Consider the following 13,063-nt stretch of genomic DNA (forward strand, 5'->3'; position numbering starts at 1 on the left):
CTATATTATTTTGTACTATAATACATTACCCCAAAGAATTAATTCATTAGTCCATTTATCCTATAATCTTCTTCGTTGTAAATTTCTCAAAGTCTTTAAATTTATAAATTTCCAGTCTTTTAACAATGTCCATTAATTCCTGAATTCTCCTCTTCATCTGCACTGTCCTCTTCTATTCTCTTCCACAGGAATGGTCCTCTCCTTACTGATCTTTTTGACTGTAGACTCAATTTGACTAATGATTCTAACTTTCTGCAATCTCTTCATTTTTTTCTTCTTTGATGACTTGTACATTTTCATTATTAATAGCCTGTGCTCATTTTATATGTGAACAATAATACCATGAATCTCTACCCAAAACTTTTACTGAAGATTGGAAAAACTAACACAATAGTGTAAAGACCTAACGAACTTTCTTGTGTTGCTGATGTTTTAGCAAAATTTTTGACATATGCCATATCTCCTGGTTTGTAATTATGAAGAGAATAATCCAAAGGACCACTTTGAATTAATACTCCCATATCATGTAATTCTTTTAGTCTTTGTTGTAAAGAACTTAAGTAAGAAGCAAGTTAATAATCTCCTCGTAAAAGAGATGTATAGACTGTCTTACAAGTTTTTGCCTGTAGTGGAACACGTCCAAAGAGCATTTCATAGGATGATATATGTAAATCTACTCTTGGTCTTGCACGTAGGTAAAACAAAGCTATGAGAAGAATCTCTGGCCATTTGAGATGAGTTTCAATACAGATCTTCCCCACCATTGTCTTTAGTTCCTTATTTACACTGTCCATTGCCCTGAATTTTGTGTATGATAAGGAACATAATATTTCAGTGTTATTCCTAGATGTTCATAGACTCTTTACAGGATGTCTTGAGTAAAATGTGATCCCTTATCAGAGACTTTTGTTAGTGGTACTCCAAATCTAGGTATAATTTCCTTAATCAACACTTTCACCACAAAGCTAGCTGTATTTATATTTGATGGAAAAGCTTAAGGCCATTTGGTTAATCTGTTAACAATTACCAAGCAAAACTTGTATTTTCCAGCTTTTGGCATGCTGATGTAATCAATCTGAAGATTCTAAAATGGGCAATATTCTAAAAGTCTACCACCTAAACCTTTCTGTCTGAATGCCACTTGGTTGAATTTTTGGCAAACAGAACAGCTTGTACAGATCTTATTTGCCACAGTACTTATTCCAGGAGCTACCCATTGTCTCTTTAGAGTGTCAATTACAGCTTGAGTACCAAAATGACCTTTTGTGTGAATGGTTCGATACAAATAAGTATACAGGTCTTTTAGTAATAGCAGCTTTCCAGTATCTGCTAACCATATACCATGTTCTTTTCTTCCTCCAAACTTCTTCCATTTTTGTATTTCTGAGTCTATATAAACTTTTTCTAGATCATCAGATTCTATAGCTGATAAGTTTGCAATATACACTGGAGCATTTTTGGCTGCAAATTTCACAGTTATATCAGCTCTATGATTTCCTTTAGCAATTGAGTCTCTGCCATAAGAATGACTTCTAAAATGGATTGCTGCTAGCTGTTTCAGCTTCTGGATAGCATTGAACATTGGATCTATTATTATTTCTGCATGAGCAATTGGTTTTCCAAATGCGGTAATAAAATCTCGTTTCCAGATCTTTCCTGTAGCATGACACACTGAAAAAGTATAACAGGAGTCTGTATACACATTTGCACTTTTACCATCAGCCAGAAGACATACTTGCTTTAATGTGACCAACTTTGCACATTGAGCACTAATGTTACTAGGTAATGATCCATAACACAGTGTCTCAAGTTCTGTGACAACTGCAGCACCTGTAAATCTAATTCCATTACACAAATATGAAGAACCATCTGTGAATAAAACCAAATCTGGATTTCTGACAGGAGTGTCTTTTAAATTCATCATTGGCATATCCACTAGATCTACTTCTACACATTCATGTAATGGTTCATTGTTCTTTGGCAAATCAGGAAGAAGTGTAGCCAGATTTAATACACTACACCTTTTCAACTTGATTTTTTCACTACCTAGAAGTATAATCTCATACTTACATATTCGTTGATCTGAATAAACTTGAGTATGAAATTTCCTCATTAGTACTTCTATTTGATGTGAACAAAATACCATCCATGGACATCCCAAAACTAAATCTAATGACTTCTGAACTAACACAGCTGCAGCAGCTATACCCCTTAAACAAGGAACTGTACCTGCAGCAATTGGATCTAGCTGACAACTATAGTATTCAATTGGATGATAACTTTGTCCTAAAGTTTGTGACAATACACAAGATGCAATTCCTTTGATCTTATTCATAAATAATTGAAAAGGTTTAGTATAGTCTGGGATTCCAAAAGCTGGTGCAGATAAAATCGCTTCCTTAAGCTTACTTAAGGCTTGAAGATGTTCAGGTTTGAGTTTCAGAGGTTCTAGTTCTTTATTCCTGGTTAGATCTGTTAAACATTTAGTAATTTCACTATACCCAGGTATCCATTGCCTACAGAAACCAATTGTTCCAAAAACAGCTCTGAGTTGCTTCTTGGTCTTAGGTGCACTCAGTTTCTGAACATGAGCTATTCTTTTCTGAGTAATACTTCTGGAACCCTCTGACAACACAAAACCAAAATATTCAACATGAGGCAATAACCACTGAAGTTTTGCCTTAGAGATTTTATGTCCATTTTTATATAATTCAATCAAAAGAATCTTGCTATCTCTTAAATACACTTTAGCAGATGGAGATGCTAGGAGGATGTCATCAACAAAATGTACTATTTTACTCTCTTTGAATGTTATTGTTTTAAGGTCTCTGTTCAAAATTTGTGAGAATTGGCTCAGAGAATTGCAGAAACCTTATGGAAGATGAGGCCACATCCAATGGGCTTTCTCCCATGTGAAAGCAAAGATCTTTTAAGGATCCTTGTGAATTGGAATCGAGAAAAATGCTGAACATAAATCTACCACGGTGAAATACCTTGCTTGACTTGGGATGGATGAGATTATAGCAGCTGGGCTTGGTACTATAAGATGAGTCTTTATTACATGATCATTTACAGCTCTCAAATCCTGGATGAATCTGTAGACAATTTTGTCAACTTGATCTAGCTTTTGCTTTTTTATGGAAGTATGAGAGTGTTGTATTCTGAGAAGCACAGTATTGTGATCCCTTGTTGAATTAGGGAATCAGTGATAAGTCTTATTCCTTCTATAGCTTCTTTACTCAAAGGGTATTGAGGAACATAAGGAACTGGTCCTTTCTTGGTTCTCACTGTCATTGGAGTAGCTGATTTCAATAGCCCTACATCTGTAGAAGACTTTGACCATAAGTCTTCTGGTATTTCCTCAGGAATAGGATAGATGGAATCCAATTCATTCTCTGCACTGACTAAATCTAAGAACAGCAATGGAATAGCTTTCCAAGATTCTTCTGGGAGTTGTAACGATATATCCCCAGTGTCATTACATTGAATCATTGCTCATAATTTACAAAACAAGTCCCTCCTGAGAAGGTTCACCGGGCATTCTGGCATACAAAGAAATGCATGTTCCACAGATAAATGACCTAAAGTTATAATTTTAGGTTGTAGTTTTGCTACTCTCTCTGGTTTTCCAGTAGCTCCAATCACTTCCATAGTACCAACAGCTTTACAATCTTTAGGAAGACTTTGTAAAACTGATTTACTGGCTCCGGTGTCCACCAAAAGATCACATATCCATTGCCCTATAGTTACAGAAACATAGGGTTCAGTGCTATTTGGAGGTTGGAAGGTTTCAAGAACTGGTGCAAGCTCAGTAACATCAGTACACAGCTCAGTAATTTTCTGTGCATCCAAGTCTACGTCTGCTTGAATTACATTACTTTCCCAGGATTTTGTATCATCAGCTTTTATGATACACTTATTGGTCCTTAAATTCTCCATCTTGTATCATTGTTCTCATTTACAATTTCATTATTATCATTTAGTTTATATTCTTCATTAATTACTCTTATTCTACATTCATAGGATTTTCTATTAAATTTATATTACAATGTTCTTTCTTTGTACAATTATTTACACTAATTATGTCCTCCTTTGATTCAATTAATTCATTTGTATCATCATCTATTGTATTTTAATTACTCTCAATTTCATTTATCCTCAACTCATTTTCATTTATACAACATTCATTTCTTGATTCATTTTCATATGTCTTAGGGGAAACCTTCATAAGGCACTTGCACCCTTCTTCTGATCACCTTTTACTACCTGGCTGTACTTTGGTCTAGCTCCAGAATTTACCCATGATTGCATAGTATCTATATTTGGTGCTTGCTGGCCCTGGCAACATGCATTTTGGTATTGATTAACATATCTATTTTGATTATTATTTTGTTATTCTATCTGTTGTTATTATTATAATTATAATTATTATTCCAATTATTGTATTGTCTATTAAAACCATTATTTCTATTTATTTGCCTTCTGACTTGATTTCTGAATCTGCAGTCTCTTTACAGATGTCCAACCCAATCACAAAGCTGCACAGATCTCAAAGCAGCCACTGCTTTTACTTCCTTAATTTCACTTTCTTTTGCTTTCAATTCAGCTTCCCTTAATTTTCCTTTCAAATCTTCAACAATGGAATCTCTACCATCAGTTTTTTCTTCTGAATCATTTGTTAAATAAGTAGCCTTTCTCCTCATCTCCTCCAGATCTCCAGATCAAGCTCTTCCCAATCTGGGTAATTTTACTTAAAGAATTGTCTGACCCTTGGAACCACATTCTTCACAATATGTTTGATGTGGGCAATGGTGCCTTCTTCAAGTGCATCCATCCCCAATAGAGTTTCAGCTACCTCAGTTATCCTTTCCAAGAAAACTGCAAGTGCTTCAGATACCTTTTGCTTTTTGGCCTCAAACTTTGGCTAAGCCTTGGGCCTCTTTGTATATCTCCCCATAACATCTAGGATTGCATCTCTCACTTCAATTAGCATATCATATACTCCATCTTCTGCAGTATCCAATTTCAAATTTTCTGGCCATGATTATAACAGAGGGTCTGATCTCATCTCCTCTATAAACTTATTTCTCTCTCTCTCTTAGTTAGGACCTCTTTCATTAGGAGAGCAAAATCATTAAAATCAGGGTCATATATTTCAATTGCACTGTGCATCTCCTTAATCACTTTATTGGGCTCATCACTAAAATTTGGGGTTCTCCTTTTAATGGCTTCAAGATCCTCCAGGGAAAATCTTTTGTGAGTTCTAACCTTATGCATCTCATTTTTTGTAACCACTGGCAAATCTCTAAGGGGACATAGATTCCCTATTCCTGTTGCCTCTTCCTGCTCCAACCTATTTAGCCCTTTTCCCTAATTGCTTATATTACTTTTATCATTTCCACATCCCAGGTTCACAGTTATGTTATTCATAAAATGTTCCAATGTATCCATTTGTTGTTTCATGAGCAGGACCATAATTTTCAAGTCAGAATCCCTTTTAAACCAAGCAACTAGATCCTTTAGCCAATTTCCAAAAATACACAAAGAATCACGAGACTTGTACAAGACACACCCACAGATAGCAGTAAAGGGAAAATAGGCCGTTATATCATATAACTTAATGTCCATTACAGGCTTCATACAGTCCATTTGAAATATAGAACGACAATAATTTGAGAAAGCTAAAAATATAACATAAGGAATACACATTACATATTCACAGATCAAAATTAGCATATTACTTAACATGCTTGATGACATGTAAGCATCCATAGGTACAGTAGAATTTAAAACAAGATTGTTACAATATTCTTTATACATAAAACAAATAAGATGTTACAATTTTTCAAATTTTAAAAAAACAATTTTTCTAAGCCACTCCAAGATGATTGGGAGTATGTGATGCAGTCAAAATAACCCCCTTGGGCAAGCCAAGCCTTCAGAATTCTATTCGGATTTCCCCCTGAGCTCCTAGCAGCTCAGAGAAGTTTTAGAACCTTGGCTCAAACTGTACTTCCTATAGCTACTTTACTATACTTAAGAAAAACTATAAACATACAATGAACATAAAATAAACCTAGCTGGCTCTGCCAAAACTGTTGTAGTGGTAGGGGAATGAACAAGAAGGAAACATATAAAAATCAGGTTTATTTTTTGAGGAAAGGGAGGGAAGAAGGAAAAGGGGTAAGGAGAATTATTACAATTCATCTTAAACCCTAATTTCTATAAACCTATCTTTACCTAACTTATCTAAGTTAAAACCATAAGTTTCCCCAACAGCAAATCTCGCAAGTGGAGTGCAATCAAATGGGTCAGGATCCTCAGATGAAAATTGTCCAAAGCAGGTCGAGTGGAGAAGTTGTAATAATTAAAATAGTCGGTTGTCATAAACTGTAGTAGATAAAAGAGTTGGAGCTTAAATTGTGACCACAGAAAATATGTTTTCAATATAGTGTCTTGTTTTTAAATCAAATATAAGGTGGTCACCAGGGAAAAATTCCCAAATATGAAATATACCCAAGTCAGCTGGGTTTTATAGAGATTTTAATTAATACAAATGAGGAATTAGAGAGAGAGAGAGAGAGAGAGAGAGAGAGAGAGAGAGAGAGAGAGAGAGAGAGAGAGAGAGAGAGAGAAAGGGAATAATGAGAAAAAAGGCTAGGCCAGCTTAGGCCAGCCTTAAAGGAGAGAGAATCAGTCAGTCTTCAATCCACTCACGACAAGATTTGTCCCAAGCAAAATTCTAGTGTTCAGAGAGACACCAGTTCACCCTTGCCATCTCCAGAGAGATTCTTCTGACAGTCCCCAAGAGAGTCTCGAGAGAGAGTTCCTTGCTCTCAGCTTTTCCTCTCCTTTTAAAGGGAATTTTCTCCTATGTCACCTCCCCTAAATTCTCACATCTACCAATCACAGTAGACGTTTTCCAAAGGACAGACTATTCTCAATTCACACCTAAGAAGGCTAAACTTTTGAGTAATTCACACATGAGTAAGTTATCACCTCTTTGCCTTTTGCAAGTTCACAAGTTACCTGACCTTTATAGGTACTTAGCACCCTTTTGTATTAGATCTAAAAATAGGCACAGCTTAAGAACTTTTGCCTTACTATAAGTATGAGTTTAAGTATTTTTCATTGTTCAGCAAGGAGTTTCTTCCCCTAAAGCAGGCTTAAGTAGGGGTGGAGTAGAGATCTCACATTCCTGATCTAAGTCCCTTCATTGTTTAAATGGGGAATGGTCTTAACCAAACCTTATGAAGTAGGGTCTGAGAATTTTTAAGGTTCACAAAGTGGGTCTTCAGTCCTCTGATCTAGCTGCCAGCAGCCAGTTCAAAAGATTCCTCTCTTCAGCTGGTATCACCAAAAGCCAGAAACCTGTTGTCAAATCTCCAATCCCAGATCCTTCAGAAGAGAAATGCCAAGACTGTTGGGACCTTAGAATCTTTACCCAGATCTTGACCCTTAGACTTGTTAGGGATAAATTTAGGATTGAGACTGAATACAAATTTAGTTGGTCACCAGGGATTTAATTTCTAAATCCCAATAAAAATACTCAAGTCAGTTTGGGAATTTCATGGTGGTTTAATTAATATAGAGGGAATTAAGAAAAAGAGAGAGGGGAAAGGGTATAAGATTTCTCCAGCCTAGTCTGAGCCAAGGAGAGTTTGGAGAACTCAGACACTATACCTCCTCTAAGATGAGGGGCCTCCTAGGAAGATAGTATTTTAGGAAAGGTAAAGGGAAAAAAGGAATCAGCCTAAAATCCAAGAGAGCTCAGGGAAGACACCTCACCTGACCCACACAAAGACACCAAAATGCCAAAATGCTGCCACGGGCCAAACCACTAGTTGAACTCAATGTCTCCGAGAGAGAGACCCCGAGCTCAACTCCTCCACCACCAAAGAGAGAAAGATACCTCTCCATGAAAAAGACCTTGGAGAGAGTAAGAGACACAAAATATATAGACCCTTTTTTGCATCACTTCCTGCATCTCACATGTATCAATAATAGCTTAAGCTTGAATTAGGACAGGCCAGGGGGTCTGTCAGTTGTTTCTGATTTGTCACTTGCTAGCACATCTGTCATAGGCCATCCTTCTCAACACTTAATCCTTAAGTAGGGGTGTATAATTCCTGATTGCTAGACTAAGCAGGGTAGAGTAAATCTAAAATTCATAGACACCCATGTGATTCTCTGTCACATGCTCCTGTCAATCACCCTAACATTTGCATTACACAGTTCTTTTGCAAACGTCCTCTTCCTATTACACAAGGTACTTAGAGAACTCAAGTCACTTACTTAGAGAGCTCCACCCTTTTAACTCAGTCCCAAACTTATGAATCCTATGATCAGAGTTTACACACTCATAAACTCAATCATCAAGGAATCTGTGAAACATTTTGTTGAGTATTCACCCCTCCAGAAGGTGAGAACTGTTTCCCACAAACAATGCCCCTTGGGCAGTACTAGACAATTTGGAAACTGTGACTGACTCCTGTGAAGAGTGGGCAGGGACAAAAAGCTACCATAAAAGCAAGCCCCAAACTCCCTCAGAGCAGATTGTCTTTGAGAAGATAGTCTGAAGAGTGTCTTCTGGTGATAGTCTTAGAGGAAGTTTTGTTGGAGACTGTGGCTTGGATCATGGGTTTGGAGCTTGAATTCAGCTTAGACTCTGACTCCTGGACTACTTTGTTCTGTGAGTGAAAGGCTGACTCCTTTCCTAGTTTCCTAAGAGACTAGCTTCCATCTTGGAGGAAGCCACATGGTTACTCACTACCAGCCTTCCTGGTTGAGAGCTAATTAATCTCTGCCTGGATTAAGCAGACCCTAAGCAAAGCATTTAGGTTGGTAGGAGAGATAACTTCTCTATCCCTCTCACAGTTCTCTTCTTTATTGTTTCCTCTCTATTTGTAAAGATTTGTAAATAAATTTCTGAGTCAATATATAATAAATATTGATGACCACATAATTTCATAAATTATCCAACCATTCATTTTCATCTTTACACACCACAATTTGAAAGTATTGATCCTGTGACATTCAACTTTCCTTATGGTCCAACTATCACAGTCATACATTGCTACTGGAAAAACTATAGCTTTGACTATATATATTTTTTCTCTACAAGCTAATGTCTCTGATTTTTTTAGTATGTTGTCCAGATTTGCCTTAGTTTCACTTCCAAGGAACAAGTGTCTTTTAATTTCATAATGTCAATCACCTTCTGCTGTGATTTTTTAATTGGATGTTTCCCACTCTTCTTATTTCTCCTCAAGAATAAACAACAGAAAGTTACCCTACTTAAATTACATACCAAAATGGAAAACTTCGAAAAATTCTTGAATGATCTTAAGATACAAAAGGAATATTCCTCCCCAACTGGGCCTCAGGTGGAAAACCTTTGCTCTTGCTTTGTGCAGCTCCTGGCTGCTCCACCCACCCCTATCCCTTCTCCCAGCACCTAGCCCTCTTCATCCTCAGACCAACCCCACCCCCTCTCACCTCACCAGCTCCTCCCCTTACTCCTACCCCTATCCCTCCTCATACCTCTACCCTTACTTTCTCTGTATCAACACAGACATCCAGCCAAAAGACAAAGACTGCAACTAATTCCATTAAGTTTCTTTTCCCCTTATGGGAAGTGCCCACCATAACTAAGGATAGAGAAGTGGTGACCTTAAGGCACCAGAGACCTATTATACCCAAAGATATTAAGAAATTCAAACAAAATGTCCCTAGTTTTAAGGATGAATCTGTAGTCATCATAAAGAAGATGGATAACATTTTTTCTACACTAGGTCCTTAATACCAGGACATGCAAAACGTGCTCCAAGACTTTTTGACATAAGAGAGAAAAATAAAATTATTTCTCTTGTTGATAAACCCAAGGGAAAGAATGTAGTTCACTGGATGGAGCAAGATTATAAATGAGATATTAATGACCAAGGGGAATATTTACAACTATACCACACTAGAGAGGAATTGCTAAAGGCCAGGAGAGATTGATCTGATAGGCCAAGCACATGGACCAAGTTTGAGGGTCTTAAGCAGTCAGATGATGGAACTCCCTCCTAATTTATGGATAGACTAATTGAGTTGGGAGGCAGATACATAGACTTTGACCTTTTCAGAGAGATGTCAAGCAAATTAGAAGACCATTTATAAATAACTGTTGCAAAGTGGTCAAAGGTCATTTAAAGACAAACTGCCTAAACTGGCACAATATGGACCTTGAGGAATTAAGGAGAGTTGCAGTATATGTACCAAAAGGCCATGAACGGAAAAATGATTAGACCAATGACTTAGTAGAAACATTAAGGAAGGAAATAAAAGCTTTAACTGAAATATTTGAAAAGGAAGAAGGAAAAAAAAGAAATAAGGTCAAGCAGTAGCCATTGTCTCTTTGCAGGAATCCAGAAATCAAGTATTTAAATGTAACTTCTGTGCAAGAAGGGGTCACATCATGATAAACTGTGAGAAGAGGAATCAAGCAGTTGGAAATAATAACTTTAGAAATAATAACAATTATAGAAATGAAAATCCAAATCAGGCAAACAATAACTCACACCAAAATGCCCAAAAACAAAATATCCAAAGTGGTGCTTGTCCACGCTATAATCAGGGTGAAAATTCCCCTCAGCATTGAGGACCCCAGTTTAATACCTAAAGATCTTTATGAAGGGGGTTGGGGGGTAAGGGCACTGAAATCAAGGAGTAAAACCTTTGATTTCCCAGACTCTGATGTTTTAATGCCAGTTAGCCCTATCAACTCCCCCACCCATAGTGATGAACCTCATGCAACCCTGAAAGTTGGATATATGTGTTATGATTGCCTCTTGAACACTGGAGCCTCCAGATCATTATTGATGAGTACATCTGATAGTAATTGTGATTCCATTGGCTCATTAAATATAGTGGGGGTACCAGGACCACACCTAAGAGTCCCAAAGTTTTCACTTTGAATAGTATCTATAGGATCATTTTCAATATAACATTCTTTCCTTCTAATGCCTAGCACCCCAATAAATCTACTAGGAAGAGATCTTTTATGCAAGCTTAGAGACACAACTTTCTCTCCAGATATGTCACTAGAATCGCCTGAGGAATTCTTAAATTTGCTTCTTTTTATTCTTTCAGATAGTCAGAAGATGAAGAAGCTTTTGGTGGGCATCCTCTGGCTTACATACCTTCTGAACACCTGCAAATTGATTTTACACTATTCCAGAAGCTGGACAATATAAATTTTGTCTGATCATAGTAGAGCAGCTGACCAGATGGCCTGAAGCATTTCCTACTGCTTAAGCTACAGAAGCTTTTGTTGGCAAGAGATTATTCCTTACATTGGCCTGCCATCACATATTGATTCAGACAGAGGAACTCATTTTATGAATTCTGTTTTATCTGAGATTTATTCTTATTTGGAGATAACTCCTAAATTCTATGTACCATACCATCCCCAGAGTTCAGGTGAAGTTGAGAGAATTAACAGAGATCTTAAAATAATGATTGGAAAATTGTGCACTGAGATTTATTTGAAATGGCCTGAAATTCGCCCTCTGGTTGTATTTTACTTTAGAAGCAGGCCCAGAGGAGATCTACACATCTCACCATTTGAAATGCTTTTTGGACATCCCCCTATACAGGCTAAGCCTTTCTCTCCTGCATACACATCATTACTAGGGGGAGATACTTCTATTGCCTTATATATACAAGATTTGCAAATTAAATTGTGAGAACTCCATGAATCTGGAATGGTTGTACAAACAGGAACTATAGATTTCTCATTACATGACTTGCACCCATGTGACAAGATATACATAAAGAACTTCCAGAGTTCTGGGGGAACTCAGGCTGTCTATGAAGGTCCATTTTCAGTCCTGTTAACCACTCCAACAGCTATTAAAATTGGAGAAGAGGACTCTTGGATCCATTGCTCACATGTAAAGAGAGCACCTTCTATTGTTAATGAATGACTGTATCCTATCATGATTATTGTATTTGTTGATTGTTTGTTTTAATATTTGATTCTGTTTTTTAAGTTTATATATTAATTTAGGCAATAATATTCTGTTACTGTGTTTTAGCTATATGTGTCTGTCTGTATATATATATATAATGTTGCACTGTTTTTATTTGTACCATCCTATGCTTTGACTAGAGAAAATACCATTATAAAAGTCCATAAACTAGTTGGACAAAACTGCTGCTTTGTAATATAGTTTGAGGTCTGGGACTGCAAGGCCCCCCTCATTTGTGTTTTTTTTTTTATTATTTCCCTGGATATCCTTGATCTTTTGTTATTCCAAATGAACTTTGTTATGGTTTTTTCTAAATCAGTAAAGAAATTTTTTGGGAGTTCCATGGGTATGGCACTAAATAGATAAATAAGTTTGGGTAGGATGGTCATTTTTATTATATTGGCTCGTCCTATCCATGAGCAGTTAATGTTTTCCTGTTGCTCAAGTCTAGTTTTAGTTGTGTGGCGAGTGTTTTGTAGTTATGTTCATATAGTTCCTGTGTTTATCTCAGGAGATAGATTCCTAGGTATTTTATTTTGTCTAAGGTGATTTTGAATGGGATTTCTCTTTCTAGTTTTTGCTGCTGAGCTGTGTTGGAGATATATAGAAAAGCTGATGATTTGTGTGGGTTTATTTTGTATCCTGCAACTTTGCTAAAGTTGTTGATTATTTCAATTAGCTTTTTGGTTGAATCTCTAGGATTCTTTAAGTAGACCATCATGTCATCTGCAAAGAGTGATAACTTGGTCTCCTCCTTGCCTATTTTGATGCCTTCAATTTCTTTTTCTTCTCTAATTGCTACTGCTAGTGTTACTAGTACAATGTCAAATAATAGAGGTGATAATGGGCATCCTTGTTTCACTCCTGATCTTATTTGGAATACATCTAGTTTATCCCCATTGCAGATGATATTAGCTGATGGTTTTAGATATATACTGTTTATTATTTTTAGGAACGACCCTTCTATTCCTATGCTTTCTAGTGTTTTTAATAGGAATGGGTGTTGTATTTTATCAAAGGCTTTTTCTGCGTCTATTGAGATAATCATG

This window comes from Monodelphis domestica, chromosome 7, assembly GCF_027887165.1.
Source record: "Monodelphis domestica isolate mMonDom1 chromosome 7, mMonDom1.pri, whole genome shotgun sequence".
NCBI classification, from domain to species: domain Eukaryota; kingdom Metazoa; phylum Chordata; class Mammalia; order Didelphimorphia; family Didelphidae; genus Monodelphis; species Monodelphis domestica.